This window comes from Anabrus simplex, chromosome 4, assembly GCF_040414725.1.
Source record: "Anabrus simplex isolate iqAnaSimp1 chromosome 4, ASM4041472v1, whole genome shotgun sequence".
NCBI lineage: Eukaryota > Metazoa > Arthropoda > Insecta > Orthoptera > Tettigoniidae > Anabrus > Anabrus simplex.
Window position 1 is genome coordinate 129,044,148 of NC_090268.1, and position 24,543 is coordinate 129,068,690.

General features: G+C 40.4%; 1 protein-coding gene across 3 annotated transcripts in view; it reads right to left on the minus strand.

The window, feature by feature from the left end:
- Positions 1-24,543, minus strand: part of LOC136871693 (SUN domain-containing ossification factor) — a 338,199-nt gene that overhangs the window by 215,203 nt on the left and 98,453 nt on the right. The window contains exon 1 of one of the 3 annotated variants that reach the window (XM_067145206.2): positions 20,659-20,741. The exons of the other annotated variants lie outside the window; for them this stretch is intronic. The gene's annotated coding sequence lies outside the window, so the exon portion shown is untranslated. Of the gene's footprint in view, positions 1-20,658; positions 20,742-24,543 lie in introns of those variants that run through there. 3 annotated transcript variants of the gene reach the window in all.

Sequence of the window (24,543 nt, forward strand, 5' to 3'; positions counted from 1 at the left end):
AACCAAACCCGAGTCAAGGATCAGACAACATGTTATCCAATATACTGTGCACTGACTAAGGTTACCGAACTTCCCACTTCCGTACACAAGGGCTAGGTTTCTATTTGCACAGGGGTGTACGAGGATCTCTTTACTGAACATACACGTGTGTAGGACCTGCGCGAAAACTGTACACTCGAAATCTTTAGTATCTCGTGGCCAGAAATATTCATTTCAGGCAAGAAATAGGTACAGCCCTCAGAACCACCCAGTACCTGCTTACACACTCTCATTGGTCACATCCATCGACACGTTAACACATGCACACATCTGAAGAGTGAGGGGAGGTGGAGAAAACGGAAGTACGAGTATATCTAGCTTGAACGAAACACACGCGGAGGGGTAGGTACTTGCTGCCCCGACTGCCCACACGTCCCACTGGCTCAACAATGAAGGGAGGAACCACACGCCTCTTTCAAGGCAACATACGTAATGTGTATGTCAACTCATTGAGGGTCAAATTCTCCAGGTTTTGTAATTCTTGAGTGCGAAGTCTGGCTGAAATGTTAGCGGTCTCGACTATGACTTCATTATCAAATGGCATCGCGCTCAATCACTGTAAGAAAGAATGACCCTTATTTTCGTCAGTACAGGTCCTGTTAAATACTACTACTACTACTAATAATAATAATAATAATAATAATAATAATAATAATAATAATGTTATCCTCAGAAACCAAAGTAAAAATAACCTGGCCATTAAAAATTATGATTATCAGAGACGCAAGGGTGTTTGGAAAACCGTTCGTAGGTAGTTATTGTCAGCGCTGAGCAAACAAATGACATAAGAGGGGGGGGGGGATTACATCATGCACACTTCATCGCAATTAAATTACAGTTAATTGTTTTCCTTGATTAGGAAAAGCTAGTATAGCCAGAATGTTTAACCATAGAAACATCTTAAACAGTTCCCGGAAGAAAAAAAGAAAAACAATGGGAGTTGGGAGTGGCCTCAGTGCGCAACGTCGCAAGCCAGACGAACACATGTGACGTTGCCTTGGTTACTTCTTTATCCTCAGGGTTGACCAAAATCTTCGCCCAAACGTTACCCGTTTCGTTTTCCATCCGGAATTCTTTTGATCGCAATTATACAAGAACCAGTTTCGCTAAATCAACATTAACCAAAACAAATCAACATTTCTGAAGGCATCTTCTATTCCAAAGCGTAATAACATGCTTATGCAAGGATCATTTTTCTTGCATCAAGGGATTTACACAAACATTCTGCGATATTTTGAATTCTTCTTTGTCGTTTAGGCCTACTGACGACCACGGGGCTCGTATCTACTCTTCGGTAAAGTTGTTGCTTTCTTCTTCTTCCAATACTCCTCGATTTGCTGACTATGAGCCAGCTTTCTCTTGATATTTTGAATTATTTTTCCCTCCTCTCCCTTTATCTCAAATACATTAATTTGGCTTTGTTCTTCTCACTATTAGAGCGTAACTTAACATCGAGCAAGTATTTTTGTTCAATGAATGGTGACTGGATTCACGAAATCACCGTAACTAAATAATGAATGTCGTCCTTGTATAGAATACGTGTTTGTTGGATCGTGCGGTAGATGACCTGCCAGTGCCAATCTTGTTGAGCAGTGGCACGATACGGACAAGTCGTTGAAATCGCCATATTTTAGCAACCCATGTAACGGGTACTTCTGCCGAAAGGAATTTCAGCAAGGCGAGACCAATCATTGCCGAAAAATGTATTACAATTAGCCCAGAATGCAAATCGCCTACTAGTGTACATCGTTTATTTTTAAGGCTACTGTACTTCACTTTTGTACTAGTTTGTGTTGCGAATAACTGGCGTGTTTGTGTGATCTTAAATATTACATAGCTCTATCCATTGATCATTTACAGTGTAAAGATGGCTCCAATAAGCGGCCGACAACTTCCAACCCATCCCAGTTTCGTTGTATTATGTTACCAACAAGATCACATTTTTATATGGAATGTGTTTACTAGTCAGAAGATGTAGGTCTACGCATACACATTATTAAAAATACTTTCTCCACGTCAGACATCCAATAATCAATTCCACAATGTCACTTGTAACATTAATATGTAAGTTTGAAATTGAATGTGCAACACCAAGTATTAGCCTTGTCAGACAAATAAACGCGTTTCAGATTTTGGGTAAGTCACAGCCAGCAAGCTAGCTCGCCGCTCTGTTCCATCTCTGCCAAGGTACGTTAAGTACTCTCCCTTGCATCTCTGCAATCTGCGTTCCATGCGGCGGGTTGAATTAGCTCTGGCGATCTATCTGCCAGCTCGTCGGAAGCGATCTGGCACGAGGTGCAAGAGCGCGATGCATTCCTCTGATCAGGAGTGACTACCAAGCGTATGTTCATCTCAACAGAGAATAGCTCATTAGTTCGCCAGTTACCATCTCACAATCAGCTATACCAATGTGTGAATATAGCCTGAAGAGACGGGTTATTTACACGATTCCTAATGAGCAGAAAGTACTTATGAATACGGCAAGAATATGCTCTAAATGAGCTACTTACCCCCGCTGGACTAATTGGACGAATAATTTAGACAGTGTCAGACGATTTATAGTACTTTCTCCCCTTTTCATGGCGTTTCTGAAATATTCGCCAACACCAAAAGGCTATAAATTAATAATACTTAGCTTAAACTATTTCGAGAATTCTGTTTGGACTGTATGGATCGTTGTTAGCAATAAAGTTATCCCGATGGGTGCGATGTACACCTCGATCAAATAAATGTAGCATCGTGTGATATGGTGGCACCACGGAAGTGTACAGAAATAACGTGTTATCCGTTTCTGGAAACGGATTTGAATTCCTCTGAGATCATTTGCAGCACTGGTGTAATACTATGCTAGCCGTTTTACGTCGCACTAACACTAGGTATTCGGTGACACTGGGAGATGGAAGGACTACGACTAGCAAGGTAGCAGCCGTCGCCTTATTAAAGTGCAGTCCCAATATCTACAGCGTGTACCACGTAGACAGTTCCCTCAGTGGGTCGTGTAAATTCCTCACAAGCCAGTTCCCCTGCATTCAATGTAACTACTGTATTTTACAATTCAATTTTCGCCATGACAGGAACGCATTTATGGCATGTCACATCAACTATTTACATCAGTTGCAATCACAATGGACACAAACTATATTCCCATTCGTTTCTTCATCAACTACATTTCAGTAACCATAAAATTCATACGATGCTCTCAAGCAGATGGTGATCATGGCGTATGTCCTCCGGAGTTTGGCCGATCTGCGCGTCTGCGCCGGACTGCGAAGCTATGAAGAGGCGGAATGTGTTGCTCAAGATCGGGTCAAATGGAGAAGACTTGCCACAGGGACAACCCAGTCGCAAGACTGGAAACCTCAAGACGAAGAAGAACTTGAGAAGTAAGCTTTAAATTAACGAATTTTTCCTTTGTAGGGGGTAACTCTAAACTAGAAAATGTCATGGGCTGCGTTCACAAAATACGACTCCGAGTAGAGTTGGAATAGAGTAGAGTATCGCGGAGTAACTAATAAGGTTTACTCTGAGTAACGGTATTTCGTGAACGCTTGGAGTGAACACAGAACAACATAATACGGCTAATCAATTAAGTAAGGTTATTTGTTTTACCATAACCTCATTTGCGAGGAATTTAATGTCTAATTTCCAGGTGAGTTTCTTCATAGCAGCGTGCTTATAACATTATCCGTTATTCTTTATCTCGAAGGAACAATCTGATTACATTGATGATCAATACCTATGCATCGGCTCCGCACTGGTGCACGATAAGGCATTTAGGACAACTAGCTATGTAGATTATGTTGTTAACGACTACGACGAAACTAAATGTAAACAACATTTCCGATTACCGGGATCAGCATTCGAACATCTACTCAGACACTGGCCCTAAACTTTCTAAATCGGGGAACGAGGAAGATCATTGCAAGAGCAACTTCTGGTTGTAATTTGGCTCTTAGCCCCTGATTCGTACAGATCCGTTTCGTGAGAGCTATAAATGCACTGTGTAGTATTTCTGATCATAGAATTAGACAGTCGCATTCAGAAGGTCACCTAAAATTAAAAAAAAAGTTACGTAATATACATTTACCAAGGAAATCTTAGAAAGTCGAGGTTAATAAATCAGCTGATCATTCACTACATGAGTATTCTTATAAAAATTCAATCATGTTATTTCCGCCGATTATTAAAATTGGTACCTATTTTTCCTGTTTTACTCCTTTATTCAATATATCGTCGCTGCCGGGACAAAACCTCCTATGTGAAATATTTTAGCTTAGAACTTAGGCCGGCAAGATTCTGTCGTCTAAGGTGCAATATTGTGTGAATATTGTCAAGGCATTCTCGCTCTTCATAATGTATGTGCTGCGGGTCAGTATATCTCCAAAAATAATATCACATAGGAGGTTTCGTCCCGGCAACGACAATATAACGCCCTTCTTGTCAACAACTAGAAAATAATTGGTATTCACTGTCATGTCAATATACTCTCATTTTAATATTTTTCACCGCAACCAATGAATGCATTACTGCGCATGTGGAGTTAAATCTACCCACCTATTTACGCGGAGTAAAAAGAGTATACTCTGAGTTAACTCGAATGCATTTTCTGAACACCTTGTTGAGTTAACTCTTTACTTTTGTGAACGGATAGAGTGAACTCTGAGTTTACACGGAGTTGGAGAGTAGTATTTTGTTTATTGCTATTTGCTTTACGTCGCACCGACACAGATAGGTCTTATGGCGACGATGGGACAGGGAAGGGCTAGGAGTGGGAAGGAAGCGGCCGTGGCCTTAATTAAGGTACAGCCCCAGCATTTGCCTGGTGTGAAAATGGGAAACCACGGAAAACCATCTTTAGGGCTGCCGACAGTGGGGTTCGAACCTACTATCTCCCGAATACTGGATACTGGCCGCACTTAAGCGACTGCAGCTATCGAGCTTGGTGGTAGTATTTTGTAAACGCAACCATGGAATATGAAAGTTCACAATGCAAAGCGTATAGTTTAAATCGAATATGCACTGTTCTACGCAACGCTATCGTCAGGCTTTTCACAGAAATGGAGCCCATTTTAAGCACGCTTGATTAGCATTGTGAGAAATGAAACGAGGCACAATGTACGTGTTACGGATCAAGGACACTAGTCCCTGGAGAGACGAAAAGCACTGAATTTCACGAAGGAACGAACAATTCAGCTGTTAAAGAGCTAAAACAGTTGCGAGACACCGGCAGCGTTGCATCATAATGAAGTGGCAAGGCCTATCAATCTTTGAATCAAGAAGCGGATGTTCTCGAGACATTCACCGGAAGGCCTTTCGAATTTATCCAAGCAAATCTACAGTACGACTACAATGAAACAAATTACGATGCTCCATGATTAAGGAACCTGGGCGAAATGGAATATCTATCATCAGGATTCGAACATTATTTAAATAACATTATTCGTCGTTGATTAGAAATATTATTTCTGCCTTTTCAATCATGGTAGCTGTACCTAAATTATTATAACATCGACAAACGAGTTACCACTTTATCCGAAATGCCGTGTATATACATTGAACGAAAAGATTCAAAGGCAACTTTCTTCAAACACCGTAAATATACATAATTGTTACCTGGACTACTTTATGAATGAGACTACAAATGAGGATTGTCTGTTCAAGAGGCGCTATTTCCACCATGAGAAAGTTATGGGAAAACTAAAGAAAAGTATAAGAAAAGGTACATGGAACGTAGGCCTACCCATGATCGCGTATGGTACAACTTTTAAGGAATTACATCTTTCTGGTCTGGATTGCTCATTGCACTCGATAGTAATCAACTATTGTAATGCGTGTGGACGAAGTACTGATTTTTTTCTTGAAGTGGAAGTAGCACCTTTTTAACAGACATACCTCAAATACAAGTTTCATTCGCTGGACTGGATACATCAATACATTCCATCTTAAGAATTCTCAAATTTCAAGGCAAAAGATGTTAAAAGCTTAACGAGAAAATTCAAATGTGTCGCTAGTCTATACAAAGAAACTACAAATTTTGGTCCTTACCCGCATTCATACTGAAAACAAATTCTGCGGAAAGAGATGTCAAACAATTTCATGATATTAGTGATGCGGCGCCGACCCAGGTAGGTGGGAACAAGTCAGAAAGAATAATTCAATACATGATGGAAATTACTGTCATAGCGCTATCTCAACTGATTTAAGCACATGAAGAAGAGTATATATAAACAAAACATAATCCTGTTCTGAACTTCTAGGAGAACCAATCTATAGCAGTCGAAAGAACCAATAAAATTTGGCAACCCTCGAACTTCCTGCAACCTTTGGAGGAGATCCAACAGTGTTTGAAAAACTGCAGAACGAATGCGGTAACTGACCGCTCCGGTACAGGGAGCTTACGACACAGATGCCAATAATACAAATTATTCGCTCGCGAAAAGTATTCGATTCCCCATAGTAAATTATTTAACCGGTTGTCAAAGTTATAATCATAACATTCTACTCTCTCGATCCGAAACAGATGGAATGTGGAACATTTCAGTAGATTTACAAAATGAACATGGGTCAGTGATAAAACAGTGGACTGTCATTATGAGGTAGAAAGGTGTGGATATTGGGTATTACGCCTTTAGCATAATGTCAATCTATTAAACAAAAATTAGCCTGTTATCCTACATTAACAGAAATTATACTACACCGATCAAATGTTCCAACATGATTTATTTTCAAGGAAGAAAGCAAGATGCACAACAGAGATAGCACAATGACTTAGAACACAACATACTTGTTTATTTGAAGTCGCTGAAGTATATAGAAAAATTTCAACATACATACATACTAAACACGATGTGTCTTTCAGCGTTCAGTGTATGCAAGCTTCCTAAAGCCTGCATTAGCAATTAGCTTTGTGGCTTCGTTCAGTTTCACACCTATAAATAATTGAAAACAGTCTAACCATCGTCACCTTGGTCTCCCCCCCCACCCCCCCAAGCTCCTCTCGCCGTGCATAATAATAATAATATCCTATCCTCCACTCACAACAGAAATCCGCTTAAAAAAACATTCATGGAGTTCATTTCTGACTTGTTTATTTATCTAATTATTGTTTCCCCTTGATGGCTGCCGTGTATTAACATTGCGTTATCTAGTTTAATTGTTGTGATGTGATATTAACCATACCCTAATAATAATTTGACCTTTCATTCCGAGTTATTCCCGCCTGTTTATACCAGTAATCATTCTCGCTATTTTCATGTTTAATTTCCAACATATTAGTCCACCCAGCTTTCACTACTGTATCGCAAAATACGTCTGAAAAAAAAAAAAGACCTACGTAAAAATAATTTCAGAGTTCACTTATTTCTTACAGAATAAAATGTCGATTATTGAAACTGTGAACTCACTCCATTAGCCTTGTTACACGTTGATTCAGGCCCTACTACCCATCCTGGGAGAACACTCATCCCAAGTAGGGATCTATGACTGATGTTAGGTTCCTTAAAACAGTCATCGTATACTAAGTACTCGAAATGATCCACCTGCTCCTATTCTCTTCCTGACATTCAATTCTTTAAGGTCTCTTACCAACTGCTATGACTTTAGTCTTAGAAATGCTGATGTTATATATTCATTTTCACTGAACGGAATATCTTCCATCCATTTTATACCATCCAGTAAATGATCCATGAAAACTACGAATAATAAGGGTGAAGTGTGGCAGATTTCTAACTGCAGCATCTTCTCTGAACCATGAACTCACTCCACCGCCAATTCTCACTGCGGCCCGATTGTCAACATAAATAGCTTAAATTGCCTGTGATGTATCCCGAGTCCCACAATCCCTCACTATGACAAATATATTTCCCTTGGAATTCGTACTTACACCTTTAACTAAATCTAGGAAACATAGTTAAATCACAAAGAAACCGGGTTAAAAAGCTAAGTAGTGTTCGAGAGGGCTGTAAAATTTAGCACGTTAGTTATTAGTGCCATGGAATAGTCCGACAGGCTACCTTCAGTCAACGACAAAAATACAGAACTCTGTCAATCTTAAAACTTACTTCGAGCAAGAGTAAATTGTCTGCTAAATCTCCAGCCCCGAGGCTGGTTGGATCCTCAAAACGCACCCTCCAAAGTTTATGTTATAGAGAAAAAGCAGAAACCGATTGTAGAGCCATAATGAGGCGCACAAGGTTGGTGAGGAGTGAGGTAGTTTGCCATTGCTTTCCTCACTGGGTCTGGGAGCGATATTGGAGCACTACTAGACCTTTAAGCCTATAATATTCAGACGCACTAACTGTACCCTGATCTTATTACTCAGCACCTTCTATACTGTCACAGCCATAAATGAGACAAATTTAGGTGGAAGCTACATTTTGCTCTGGTCTGTGCTAAGAGACCTATGCAAGAAAAAATACTGTATCCATCAAGAAATAGCATCAGGCGGTCAAGTAAATACCAAAACAAACAGCAATGTCAAAAAGATAGGTACGAATAAAATATCTTAGTCGCATGACGACTAGTAAGCCCTCAGTCATTGACAGCACAACATGAATACATAAATTAAGCACAATACGTAAGTTCAAAAGTAATACTGATTTTTTAACAATTTGTCTTACGTCGCACCGACACAGATAGGTCTTATGGCGACGATGGGATAGGAAAGGCCTAGGAGTGGGAAGGAAGCGGTCATGGCCTTAATTAAGGTGCAGCCCCAGCATTCGTCTGGTGTGAAAATGGGAAATCACGGAAAACCATCTTCAGGGCTGCCAACAATGGGGCTCGAACCCACTATCTCCCGGATGCAAGCTCACAGCTACGCGCCCCTAACCGCACGGCCAACTCGCCCGGTAATACTGAATGTCTGACACGAATTTTGGTTTCACAATGGAATTAATTTTCCAAACATATCTACTAAGCAATCACAATGAAACGATACGAAAAAACTCGTTATATCTAAACAGTCGGGAATGTAACAAAAAATCGGCAACATCTATAAATAACCATTTAAGGTTAAAATCTCCGACCCGGCTGAGAATCAAACCCGGGACCCTCTGAACCGAAGGAGACTACGCTGCCATTCAACCAAGGAACCGGACATAAGGAACATCTGAGGACAACTCTTCATGTGATACGAAATAAGTATATACTACATCCTGCATGGACCTGTAAAATGATTTACAGGAATGTGTACCGCCTGTTTAAAGCGGGCAAAACAGCTAGAATTTGTATCGTTTCGGAAGGAATATTGTGCATGTTTATATCTATTTACTTATTTATAACGTGGGATACATATCTATACTAATATTATGAAGAGGAAATATTTGTATATTTGTAACGGATAGACTCAAAAACTACTAAATCGATTTTAAAAATTAGTTCACCTATAGAAAGCTACATTGCCAGTGAGTAACATGGGCTGGATTTTATTTTCAAAACAATTTGAGGGGGAGGGGGCGAGATGTTAAAATACTAGACTAATATAGGCGAAATATCGAATTTGACGTACAAGGACGAAACAAAGCTCAATTTAAGCCCCTTGACGCAAAGAACAAAACTCGGTAAGCCCTACGGCATCACACTACTACTGCTCTAGGAATCAGATAAAGAAATGAACTGCCGTAACCATGGCAACGTCAGCTCCAGTATTCTTACAGCAGCGAGATTATCTACAATACATCACAAAAACCTAACATGTTACAGGCATGAAAATTTGTATTTGGAATATCTTTTAAAAATAAAAGAACACACATTTTTGTTTTCAGAAAATCCACTGGGGGGGGGGGGGGTGAAAAGAAGCGAGGAAGGAGTTGAATTCTTTATATGAGGATATATATACAGTATCTCAGAAACTGAAGATGCTACAGACGTTAGAAATGGCATTTAGAATCTCTTTTAAAAATAAATGATCACACTGTTTTGGAAAATCCATTTAAGGGGTGAAGCGGGTGAATTTTTAAAATGAGCATCTTCTATCGCTTTTCCTACCCCTGTGGAGTCGCGGGTACGAACTGTGTCACACATGTGGATTCGAACCTGTTTTACGGCTGGATGCCCTTCCTGACGCAACCCCGTTTGTAAGGATGCCATTACTATTGCGTGTTTCTGTTGTGGTCAGTAATGTGGTGTGTAGAGTGAACCTGAAGAGGAGAGTGTAGGGACAAACACAAACTACCTGTCCCCCGAGCCAGATGAATTAATCACACGCGATTAAAATCCCCGAACCAGCCCGGAATCGAACCCGGAACCCTGTGAACCCAAGGCCTCAACGCTGACCACTCAGCCAAGGAGTGGGTCATTTTTTTAAACGAGTATATCGACGGTTTATCTCAAATTTAACATGTTACAGACGTGAAAATCGATATTTGGAATCTTCTTTAGAAATAAAGAAACCTTTTTATTTTTCGACTTAAGAGGACTGTCTCACATGTTAGAGTTCCATTACACATGTTCCAGATTGAGCTCTGCCAGTGGCCTGGTCATCTTAGCCGCAAAAGGCAATGCCACAACCATGGTTTACAAAGAGGTTCTGGGGAAAATGAAATACAATTTTTCGGCGAGTTTTTATACTTGACGGATTTTCAGATAATGTCTTAGTGCAGTACAGAGGAACAATTAATTCTGATTAAATTACGAAATCATCGCGAGCGAAGCCGTGGGTACAAATTGTAAATAAGTATAATTAAGTTTTAAAACAGTTTTTGACGACCACTAAAAGACAATTATATTACCTGTGGGATGTCAGGTCGTGTAATAATCATTATACTCATTAAGTTCTTTCTCCTTAGGCCCTGAAATGAACTACATTTCTAACAGGTCTTTCTATCTTGAGTCCAGTTACTATGGGGTGACAATTACCGTTAACATCTTTGTCATTTCTCTGAAGACGATCCTTGTTGCAGGTTTGAAACACGTCAGCGTATAACTATTAATAATGTTGGTTTTTAACGCCCACTAACTAATTTTATGACTTTTCGTAGACGCCAAGGTGCCGGAATTTTGCCCCGGAGTTCTTTTACGTGCCAGTAAATCTACCGACACGAGCGTGACGTATTTGAGCACCTTCAAATACCACTGGACTGAGCCAAGATCGAACCTGGCAAGTTGGGGTCAGAAGGCCAGCGCCTTAACCGTCTGAGACTCAGCCCGGCGTTTCACGACCTAACATCCCTAAAATAATATAATTATGTTTAATCAACAGTTCTATTAGCTGTTGACCTACACGAGATAAACAAGTGTCCATTTAACGTTTCAGCCAACTGAAATGTTCTCTGTCAACAACAGTGCAAACCGGAGGCGAAACAAGATTATTAACCTTGGTTAAACTTTATTCTAACCTTGTACTTCACGGCGAATAAAGGTGTATTTTTAACCGCTAGTAGAAGAAAGTCAATCTGGCAATCATGAGACCGGTCTAACCACTACTGTGGCAAAACAATTACCATAGATAGTTTATTCCGTCGTGAATACTTTCTCTGTTTGTGTTTACAGATACTTCGCAAACAAACTTTACAGTGACTTCACTGAATGCACCAGATTATCCATGTATTCGAGAACATTTCCATTGTTGTCCGTCATAAAATTATAACGCAATAATAATAATAATAATAATAATAATAATAATAATAATAATAATAATAAATGGTTTTACGTCTCACTATCTACTTTTACTGTTTTCGGAAACGCCGAGGTGCCGCCAGGAGTCCTTTTACGTGCCAGTAAATGACACGAAGCTGACGTATCTAAATACCTTCAAATACCACCAGATTGAGGATCGAACCCAGCAAAGAGAGCTCAGCCTGGCTAATGAAAAGAATAAAAATAAACTCATCCCATTCACAGAAATGTGAGGGCGTATATCAAACGGACGGATCGGGGGTGGGGGGTAGATCGATAACGAACCGAGTTATCCTAATTAGTAAAGAAAGCATTGGCATAACTTACGTGATGTGCCATCATTAGTAATTAACTAAATGTAAGCAAACAATGCACTAATACAGCAATTACAACATGTGATAACGAGTGACCTCCGGAGAGGCCTGGAGCAGAGTTTTCTAGTTGACGCCCATGGACGACGTCCTGTCTGGATGCGTGATGAGATTGAGGGCGAAACCTGGTGTCGGCACGTAGCCTACTCACTCCATAGGAACACTGCGGAGAGGTTAGGAAATGAACTCAGGCTTTTAGCGCGTAATTTAGTGATTAGAAATTATATACCCCACCTCTCTCCTGTCCTGTCAGCCCATATTCTGGTCGTGAATCTTTTTTCCGTCAATGGGACTCGGAAGACCAAACCACGCCGTCAGATGGTGGTGGTGGTGGTGGTGGTGGTGGTGGTGGTTGTTTTAAGAGGAAGTACAACTAGGTAATCATCCTCTCAGTACAAATTAAATGAAAAAATGAAAATACACTTAAAACTCCATAAATATTTGACGCCTTAACGATCATGGCCAACGGGCGGGCTTTAATTAGAATAATACAGACAGGAGAAATATGACATTATGAAATACCTCAAATAGTTATGAAATGACCTTATATAACATACCTCATGACCGTTGCATTAACGCAGACAATGTTTCGGGGTAGAAAAGGAATCCGACTGTAACTGGGAATGCAGGGGCCGGAGCCGTAATTTAGATACAGCCCGTACATCTGAGGTGAAAATCAAACCATGAAAAACCAACTTCACGGCTGTCGACGGCTGGGATCGAACCTATTATCTTCCCAATGAAAGCTTACGGCTATACGAGTCTAACGCACAGACATTTCACTCGGTCATACAATATTTCTTTAATAGGGTTTTGTTCTTGATGAGAGCTAACCTAAGTCAAAGTATGTAAAAGGAACGAATTGTCTGCTTAATAGTAAAAAAAAAAAAAAAAAAAGTATAAAAGTTCCTCGAATACCAAATTTAATTCGTGGGGTATGAAGCAAAGAATCCAAGACTGAATCCCTTGAAAGTGAAAATATTTAATCGGCCGATGACCTTGATGTTAGGCCTCTAAACAACAAGCAAAATATTTAATCAAGGTCAGAAACTGTCTTCCAAGAAAAAAATTACATATTAAGAGAACTACTTTTGCGGTTTTCGGAGACGCCAAGGCCCCGAAATGTTGTCCTGCAGGAGTTCGTTTACGTATCTCTGCCGTACGTACAGTATATACTATCTACTGACACGAGACTGACGTATTTCAGTTGTTTGCTTACAATTAGTTTACCACTGATAACAAAACACCTAAGTTATGTCAATGTTTTGTTGAGTAATATTATGCAACAGTGGTGGAATTGAACATGACGATGTTGTTTAAACGGGCCTAACATCCAAGGTCATCGGCCCCTAACGGTACGAGATGGACGACATGAGAACTGAAATTTCAAAATGTATCCACAGACTAGAGTTTAAAAGAAACGGAGATGAAAAATGATTATGAGATTAAAACAATCAGTGGATCTAATTCGCCATGCCTTATTTTCTATTAAAATTATAGAAAAACACAGGTGACAATGGAATAAGGCATTGCCTGGAAGTACATATATATAATTCAAGTTAGAATTTAAAGAACACATTAAAATACGCAAACACGAACTAAAATAGAGTAAATGGGATAAAAGCGCAATTAACAGAAATATTCTAAGACAAAGGACAATGTTACACACGATAAAAAAAGGCCACTATCCCTCGTAAAACGGATGACGAGGTCTGCTGACTGCTCGTCATCGCGCAGGATGAAGGGGTTGGTACTCGGAAGTTTTAGACTACGACGCAGATTGACAAGGTCCACGCACTCCGTAAGGATGTGTACCACGGTAAGACGATCGCCACAAGTACACACCGGAGGGGGTTCTCCTTTCAGTAAATAGGAATGCGTTATTATACCGTGGCCGATCCGAAGAGACATAACACTGCTTCCCTCCGAGAAGCCTGAAGGGAAGTCCTCCATACCTTCGTTGTACCTTCGTTGGCCTGCTACTCCATCTCCCAATAGGACATAACCAAATGTCTCAGTTGAGAGCGAATATCACTTGCTGGAACAACCTTGTAAGGCAATGGGGGCAATGTAACTGCCACCTTGGCATCCTTATCTGCCAACTCGTTTCTCTCTACATCCATGTGGCTTGGGAGCCACAGAAACGTGATTCTGGTGCTGGCATCCGAACACCCGACCAGTAGGTCCTGGATCCGCTGCACCAGAGGGTGCCGAGGAAAACAGATGGCAATAGACTGTAGCGAGCTCAAGGAGTCAGTACACACAAGAACGTGTCGGCGCTCATCGGACAGTGCGTACCGGAGAGCTTCACAGATAGCACAGAGCTCTGCTGAACACACTACAGGTTTCCGGGAGAAAGAAACCTATCGTTATCGACAATGAACGAACAGCCCATTTTCTTTTCTGCCCGCGAACTATCCGTGAAAACAACGACTGAACCTGGATACCGGCCAACAACGGACAGGAAGAGCATCCGACAAATCGAAGGGTCCGTGTTCTCCTTCGGGCCAGTGTGCAGATCCAGGATTATTTCAGGTCGTCGTATTATCCGCGGAGGTACCTACTTGGTTGTCTGACAAGGCAGGGAACAGAAGGTACATCAAACACACTGTGACTGTTGTCCAGGCGTATTCCAACTGGACGCGTTGCTCGAGGATAAGCAGCGTACAGCTGACTGTTTCTATTGTCGAATACGCAAGAATAGCTTGGGTGAAGTGGCACATGTCAAATTTGCAACATAGGACAGAAGCACTTGCTGGCGCCTCAGGTGTAAAGGCGGCACACCAGATTCAACGAGCAGGCTAGCAATGGGGCTTGTACGAAAAGCTCTCGTTGCCAACGTAACATCGCTGTGGTAGATGCTATTCAGTTTCTCAAGGACGCTTTGCCTTGCTGATCCATATGCTGCACTGCCGTAGTCTAACCTGGATGAAATATGTGCCCTATAAAATCGTAGGAGCACCGTGCGGTCAGCCCACCAATTAGTGCAGCTAAGGAACTTCAAAATATTAAACTTCTTAGTGCATTGCACTTAACTGCCGCGCATGTGGCTCCCACGATAATTTGCTATCGAAAAGGAGCCCAAGGAATCTGTGTCAACTACGGGAAGAGCGACATTTCCTAAATAAAGCTCAGGATGCGAGTGAACATTACGCATTCGGCAAAAATTCACATCAGACGTCTTTGCGGTTGAAAACCGAAAGCCATGTTCTACAGTCCACTGTTCCACTCTCCTAATAGCTTGCTGTAATTTTCGCTCTGCGACTGTCATATTATGCAAGCTATAATGCAGAGCAAAATCGTCAACATATAGCGATGGTATTAATGCTGAACCAGCAGCAGCGACAATACCGTTTATGGCAACCGCGAACAGAGTGACACTAAGAACCGATCCCTGTGGGACTCTTTTCTTGAATGTTGTATTGCGAGTATGCCCTCCCAACTCGGACACGGAACAGACGGAGGAACAAAAAATTCACAATAAATACCGACAAGTTACCTCGGAATCTCCATTGATGGAGGGCTGAAAGGATACCATATCGCCATGTGTTGTCTTAGGCCTTTTGTAAGTCGAAGAAAACAGTCACCGAATGCTGTTTGCGGAGAAATGCATCCTGGAGAGAACTATATAGGCGTACCAGGTGGTCAGTGGTCGAACGAGCGGCTCGAAAACTACACTGGTACTCGGACAAAAAGTCCTTGTTTCAAATGGTTAGCGTAGTTGCCCTCGGTTCAGAGTCGGGGGTTCAATTCTCGGTAGGGGTGGGGATTTTAATCGCGGCTGTGATTAGGGGAGCCGGCCCCGCGGTATAGGGGTAGCGTGCCTGCCTCTCAACCGGAGGCCCCATGTTCGATTCCCGGCCATGTCAGGGAATTTTACCTGGACCTGAGTGATTACAACTGAGGAGCTATCTGACGGTGAGATAGCGGCCCCGATCTAGAAAGCCAAGAATAACGACCGAGAGGAATCGTCGTGCTAACCACACAACACCTCGTAAATCTGAGCAGCGGTCGCTTGGCAAGCCAAGGCCCTTCGGGGCTCTTGCACCATGGAGTTTGGTTTTGGTTTGTGACTCGGGGACTGGGTGTTTTCGTCTTCACACACACACACCGCTTGATATGCACACCACCACATAGTACCATCCACCACAGAGACATGCAACAGTGAATGCATCCCATGTACTACCGACTCCAAATAACTGAGAAAAGGCGAAGAAGCGTAACAAAACTTCTATGGCTGTCGCGTACCGTATGTACAGAACTTTCGAGACGTGCAGGTAAGTTCCACGCAGAAAACGCAATTAGCGAACTAGAATGATTATTTCACGAGAGGAAGAATATATCCAAGAATATATCCTAGAATAAATGTAATCATGACTACAATAGGCAATTCTAATTTAGCAAAAATATATATAAGTAGAATAGCTTTCAGCATTTAAGTTCCCGCCTTTGATTTGACTGGCGAATACGCAGATGTCACTACTTGTTTGGCTAGCTTCAATAGGAGTGCATTGCAATTTAAAAGGTACAGTGCCACCAAATCAAAATCTCTCATTCCAGTGATTTCATATGTTACAAAGATCACGAAATAACGCTTGAAAAGACCGTGAGCATACCACGACTATAGCCTAGCAGGTAGCGGAAATCACTGGTCTTTGCTTCACGTCTCGATCCTGGTTAGGGTTTAGCATATTACCAGTTCTTACCAGGGACCAACCCCGTTTGTCTGCCACAAAATTATTTTATATATATCATCTTAATTTTTTTAAATCCCTGGCAGTCAATACGTACGGTCATCTAACCTTCTGGCAAATTCTTCACTTTATAATTTATTCTGTTTTTCTTTTCGATTTTGGAAAGTAACCCTGTGCATTCATCTTGACCCTATTATTCTTTTTTGAGTATGTTACCATTTCCCTCCAACGAGCCTTTGCTGGACTCAAAGTTAACACTGAAGGCGCCAACCTGTTCTTGTTTCTATTTCACTGGTTAACTCTTGAAAGAGCCAGACTGGCAAGCAGTAAAAAAAGTGTTATTTTTAAACGGTGTTGATATTTTTGATGACTGTACTTTTTTGATAAAATTTGCTGTAATAAACTCACTACAAGCTGAACTATGCAATTTTAGTAGGGAAAAGTGTTGCAAATAAATGGCACCAACACATGCCCAGTAATGCTGATTGTGTTTATTTGTCGAGACTGGTAAGTACTACTCTGCCATACCTGCACAAAACGCAGCTGAAGTGAGAATATTTTATCTTCTACATTTTCAGTGGACGGACGAGCGAAATAAGCTCTCAGTTGAAAATGTATGAAAATGTAAAATGTAACATGTGTACAGTACTTTGACAGAATTTTTTTTTTTTTTTTTTTGCTATGGGCTTTACGTCGCACCGACACAGATAGGTCTTATGGCGACGATGGGATAGGAAAGGCCTAGGAGTTGGAAGGAAGCGGCCGTGGCCTTAAGGTACAGCCCCAGCATTTGCCTGGTGTAAAAATGGGAAACCACGGAAAACCATTTTCAGGGCTGCCGATAGTGGGATTCGAACCTACTATCTCCCGGATGCAAGGAATTTATCTTTAAAACGGATTTTCTTCTAAAAATAAGTCCAAGACAGTTGAAAGTATGAAATAAACCACTGGATATGAATTCTCTCGTTCTTGAAATTTGCAGTACCCCCGCCCATTTCTCATTTTCAAATATGGTAACCCTTGTTCTAGCTCAATCTTTCTACACTTGTCAATGGACAGACTTATCACCAATGGGACAATAAGGTATAACATCACATGATAAACAGAACATCGTGATTATCGTACGAATCGTCTGAAGCTCGTCCAAACAATAGTAATTAGTACGATACCGAGTGTGAAAAGGATACCTTTCAGCATGCAAGTGTCCGCCTTTGATTTGATTGGCGAATACATAAATGTCACTACTTTTCCACCGTGAACTCAGAACGATGAGCCCTGCGTCTCTTTACTAAGCTCTTTCTGGTCATAACTCTGAGAAATAAATGTGGAGTAAGTGGCATTCTGGTGCGACTGAATGACTATAACATAAGAAAACAGCACCCAAGTCTCTCAAAAAATAAGTGAGAAACAGATTGCAGAGGGAGATATGTGTTTACCTCAAAAATAGCAGAGTTTGAAAGTAGTAATTAATAATTATCAATACTTTTACGACCGTATGACAAGATATTTCGCTTTGGAGACATTTCCTCAATGAACACAATAGATCGGAATACCGAGAAAAAAAAATCCGTAACGAGAAAGTGGCTTTTCTTTGAGATTTCATCCAAAAAGGAAGAAGCAAAACATCAAGAGCTTCGTAACCCACAACTTCATAGCTTTCACTCTTAACGAAGACTTCCCTTCCAACGCAACAGTCATGTAACACCCACTAGTCTGTGACCATTATGCAAGGATTATTTGGAGTGCAACAGTATGAGGCTGTTATTCTCTTTTAAGACTCATTCCTCTTCCCAACACTATCTTGATATTACCGGCTGTTAATTGAAATATGTCGTAAACTACTACAAATGTAAACCAATTTATAAAGTGATAATACAGTCAATTTCGAGTTCGCCGGGTACGAAATGATTGTCGTTTTACTGTCGTGGGATATGTTCTGTTCCCGAATGCGAAAATATAAAACTATGTATTTCATGATCATACCTTCTCGTATGAGAAGGTTATCCATCAATACCTTCTCATCCCAGTAATAAAGCGGAAGTCAACTACATACATTAACCGATTATATAATTTCGTGCCATTGACTGATGCCAAGAAATATTCGAAATCTAATGTATGTAGGTTAATAACAGCCTTCTGTGTAATGGAGATAAGCTGATTCGGAAGACCAGTGCAATAAACTGCGGCCGGCCTTCAGCTCTGGCGTTACTCTACAGATTACTTTCATTCTGTTTTTGTAGAGGTCCAGTGCAACTGTCCAGGTTCCGATGCATAAGGAACGTTCAACTATTTGCAAGTTGTGAGGTGAAGTACTTTATAACTATTACTATTTTTAAAATATATTCAATTTATCAGGGATCTCAACCATCTAGACAAAATGAAGTGTACAGCAACATGGACAACAAACCTAGGCAGCTGAGAATGGTACAGCTCATTTTGAAAAAAAGGCTTTACCAATGACGAGTGTGAATCGAGAACCACACATCCACAGAGTTAAAATAAAGAATAAAAGGGTAACGTTTGCACCGTTTAAGACATTCTACTCCACATTTGCCAGACAGCACCAGGATCCCTCAGATCGGCATTGTGTGTGTGCGTATGCGTGTGTGTGTATCTGTAGTTATAACGTGGTGGACGTTAATAAAACTGATTGTCCAAGTCAACTAGGGCACTTGGAAAAAGAAAAATGGATACAATGCCGGTAATGGCGTTCAGTGTACTCATGTTAGGAGTTTGCTCCATTACTCAGTTGACATTCAGAAGCCCATTTTTACTATTTTCAAAGCTAAATAGAGCGAGCTGGCCGTGCGGTTGGGCCGCGTAGTTGTGAACTTACATTAGAGAGACAATGGGTTCGAATCCCACTGTCGGCAACCCCGAAGATTGTTTTCCGTGGCTTTCCATTTTACACCGGGGAAATGCTGGGGCTTTACCTTAAGGCCACAACCGCAACCATCCCAGTCGTATCACTTTCCCATCCTTGTGTCACCTAAAACCTTCGTTGTGATAGTGCGACGTTAAATCACTAGAGAAATAAATTAGAAGTTATAAATTAAAGGTATTCAAAGTAGATAACCGATATTTCCAATACTCCGAACGATATTCCAATACTCCATACTGCTCTTAAAACTGAAATACCATCCGTTGTGGAAATTCTCTTCCAGACAAGAGAAATTAATGCGAACTTATCAATCAGGATGACAAAAATTACACAGTACTAACAACCAACCAGAAGCCCAAAAGTATCCAAGGATTTCTTTATAAACGCCACGTTATCACTCTGACACCTGACTTTTTGATTTATTACAATAATAATGGAACTTTTCCCCGATTCAGTTCAATTAATCTTGAATATCTCGGCAAAAAAAAAAAAAATTCTGCCATTGCCAGTATAATGCAAGTCTCACGATTTATGATACGAATAAGATACCGGCTGAAAGTGTCCACGTTTTCCATCTTCACAGCAAGTTATCCTTCGTGCATATACAGACTTCATTCATACCCTTTGCAATAAGGTCTAAATATATTCAAATATCAGAAAATATGATGAACTTCCCGAAAAAAATGTATCACTCATTTGTCAACTCAATCCACTCGACTATAACAAGTTTAATAAAACAATACTCAAAGAAATGATTTACAGGGACGTAAGAATTGGTTTATTCTAACGTACTATATTTTTATGGTGAAACTCCCACAATTTCATTTTCCGTAAATAACTATGCTTGCACCTGGTTACATGCGCTTCGTCCAATCAATGTGAATACAACGTGTGGGTGGTGAACGTAGTAAGGCTAAAACAGGAGACAAATCTGTTCGGAGCAGACACCTTCGATGCTAAACAAGCATTACAATCTAAATGTTCTAAAACCAAGCTCAACAAATGACGTTATAAAAACTACTGAAGTATTTCCGCTTATATGCGAGACCAAACCTACCTTAGAATACGGTACTTTTCGAGAGGATTCCTACAGATGCAAGCACTTACTACAAAAATAGTTTATTTACACTTAAAATGCACATTGCTATGCAATTAAATAAAACTGTAAAAAGAAAGTATGACCGGTGCTGCAACCGGCATGCTTCGGCAATTAAAATGACACCACACTAGGTGCCAAGAACAAGAGCCATCAGATGTTGCCATAGGAGCCGCGCACACTGCAGCTTAGCGCAGGAGGGCGTGTGCGCAGGATAGCTAAGGGAGGGGCGAGTGAACACAACCCAGAGCATTGATTCCCCTCCCGCGGGCGCGGCAGCCGTATTTAACGTATTAATTTCTTAGTTATTAACTATAAAGGGATATGAATAGTGACTCTGGGATGGCATTAAGTCAAACAGCAAAATATTTCCTTGAAAGTGGTAGAAGATAATCACTTGGATTAAAATTATTCTCTGTCCACAACATGACACCAAAATATCAGTAAAAATAAAATAATTTGTCTATACACTTCAAATTTTTGCCTCATACTTCGCTTGTATTTCGAATTAGATACACGTAAGTCGAAAATAGATTCAGCTCAATGTTTGTCCGTCTGTTACATCGCGGGAAAACTGCTTAACAGAATTTCTCGAAACTCTGCATTTAAGGGAATAGTCGGGTTGTACACTTGACTATATATATTATTGCATTAGTATACAGCAACGCAGCAATATTAAGGGGGTCAAAGCAGGAAGCGTCAAATCTCTCCGTTATACTGTAGCTGTATCGAAAAATTGTAAATAGAGTAATAAAAGTTGAGCAAAATAAAATTTCTGATCTTTTGTGTTTCATGCGTTTTTAACGCTCGAGCAATGACGACAGAGATTATTACATTTTAAAAAACTTCCACATATCTCCGGAAATTTGAGTTCTATCTCAACATGTACATAAAATATAGATAATCCCGCAGTTTTTAGAAAACATCTGGCTGTTATTACCGTATATTACTGCTTGACGGGAAATATGCCTCTTATGCATATGATAAGGACTTTTATATCAGCAGAGTGGTGTATAATCAGCTTCTACCAAGCGAGCTGGCCGTGTTACGAGCTTGCATTCGAGAGATACTGGGTTCGAACCCCAATGACGGCAGCACTGGAGATGGTTTTCCATGGTTTCCCATTTTCAGACCACGCAAATGCTGGGGATGTATCTTACGGTCACGGTCGCTTCCTTCCCACTGCTAGCTCTTTCCTATCCCATCGTCGCTATAACACCTATCTGTGTAGGTGCGACGTAAAGCCAATTGCAAAAAAAATCTAACCTTATGGTCGTAAGCATTTTAAAAACCCGCCAGCAACGGCTAGTGCAGCAAGATTTTGTAACAGAATAGACCCAACAATCTTTCGAAAAAGAATCGGAGAAGTATACCATATTAAAAAACTATTCTCAGTGAAAAGTGACAGTTGCAGCCACGAGGACATCGTTAATAACAAAAACGGACTTGCTGCAAGTAATCTTGCAGGAGAGCAAACGACTGCTACAAATTTATCAGCGGTATAAATCGCTGTCTCATGCGTGATTTTTTTTAAAAGTACCCACAATAACACAATGTAAGCTTACAGTTTAGCACAGTATACCTCCGCTACCCAATTCAATAATCGAACAACTTCCGTATATTACTGACGCAAGTTTGAAGCCACTCAGCCCGGCAGTTTGAAGGATAAAATGAACAATCAGAGATACTAACGCCTCAAAACAGACACCAATAATTTTAACAATCAAAGTTCATCTGCTTGGAAACAAATATACACACGCGGACATAAATGTTCACACGGAGGCTCATTAACCCATTAATCAGTATAAAATAGGCAATGTAGCAAACTGTGTACGTTGTTCGCTCCATCATGAATTGAAACGATGCATTATGCATACAAACGTGAAATTACGTACAGTAAAATACTGATCATACCTTAAGAGATGAGAAAAATAAGGCCGGGCATTGATGGTATGCCTGGACAGAAGTATACACACACCGATGAAAGCTATCCATAAAACCGAGTAGTACGCATTAGTTCTGACTTGAACATTGAGGAGAGAACACAGTTACAAGCCTTGTTTACATTAGAAGTGGATGTGGATATTGGTGATTCACAGCGGAATGGGGAGAATTAGGAGGGAAACTACAATAGAAGAAAGAAAAATAATAGTAACTCTGCATGAAAAAGGCAAATCATAAGCCGAAATTGCACAAATCATTAAATGAAGCAGATATATAGTGTGCAGTATCATTAAGAAGTACGAAACTTCAAATATATTGGTAAATAAAGAGAGAAGTGGACGTTCCAGTAAGCTTACTCTGAGAGAAGAGAAGACTGTAATTAGGATAGTGCAAAAGACTCCGAAAATAGCATCTTCCGAAACTGCTGCACAACTTCAGGAGTACCATGGTAAACAGGTACATCCAAAGATCATTCGTAGAACTCTTCATAGAGCTGGATATCATGCCCGAAGTCCCACGAGGAAGCCATTTATCATCCCAGTAAACAAAAAGAAGAGATTGGTATTTGCTCAAGAGTACATAATGAAGGATGACGACTTCTGGAAAAGAATTATTTTTTTTCAGATGAAAGCAAATTTAACTTTTTTCGCCATGATGGAAGAAAGTCGATGTGGAGGAAAATGAATACAGAGTTTGAAACAACCAATTTCCAGGCTACAGTTAAACACGGTGGTGGAGGTGTTGTGGTGTGGGGGTGCAAGGCGGCTTCAGATGTTGGAGACTAGTGTTTATAGATGGAACAATGGGCCAGCATCTTTATTTGCATATTTTGAAAAACATTTTGCGGCATAGTGCCCAAAGACTGGGTCTACAGGCTGATTACTGCTTTCAGCACGACAAAAACACGGAGCACATTGCTAATAATGTTCGTTAATGTATTGTTTATAATACCCCAGTCCCCCGACCTTAACCCCATTGATCATCTATGGAATGAAGTCGAACGACGAGTCGGAAAACACCACAAATCCAGCAAAAACCAGCTGAAAGAATTGCTTCTACAAGAATGGTATACTATTGGTGAAGAAATAACAAGAAAATTAGTAGATTCAATGCCCAGATTAACAAGTGTTATTCGCAACAAGGGAATGCACACACGTTATTAAACCATGCTCAAATGGTAACAAACGTGTAGTTTAAGTTGTTGTGGGAACATTTATGTCCACCCATAAAAATACTAAGACTATTTTAATTTTTATTTTTAGCACAGCAATTCTTTTAAGTTTGTGTATACTGTAACTAAATATCGAGTTATAAACGAAAACATATTTCTGTTAAATATCTGTTTTCAAAAACAATTACTATTGCCAATATGTGCATATGTGAAATATCTCCACTGCTATGTGATCACTTATGTCCGTTAGTGTACAACTTCAAATATTCAACTCGTGTCAGATCCATCCCGCTGTATGGTTGTGAGGCCTGGAACTATTTTCCAAAAAACTTTACTTTCAAAATTATAAGTTTTTCAGAACAAGACACTAAGAATGATGACAGAAGCACCTAGAATGAAATCAATAAAAAGATACGAATCGAACTTCGTATTTCGACTACTAGATCTCAGATCAACAAAATAGTAAAGATGACTAAATGTAGAATTCTCCTTAGCCATTGAACCAACCCTGGCATCCTACTCTTAAAACGGGTCGTAAGGACCAAAAGCCGACAAGTTTCAGACACCGCGGCCCTTGGCCCACTAACGACCTTTGTTAAATAAGTAATCAATAATTATTTCAACCTTTTTCCTCATTTTAAACCATTCTCTCACAAACGAAACTCAAAATTAAAACCCTGAAAGGGGCAGTTTCTTAAAAAAAATGAGATTTTTCCCTGTACCGCTCCCCA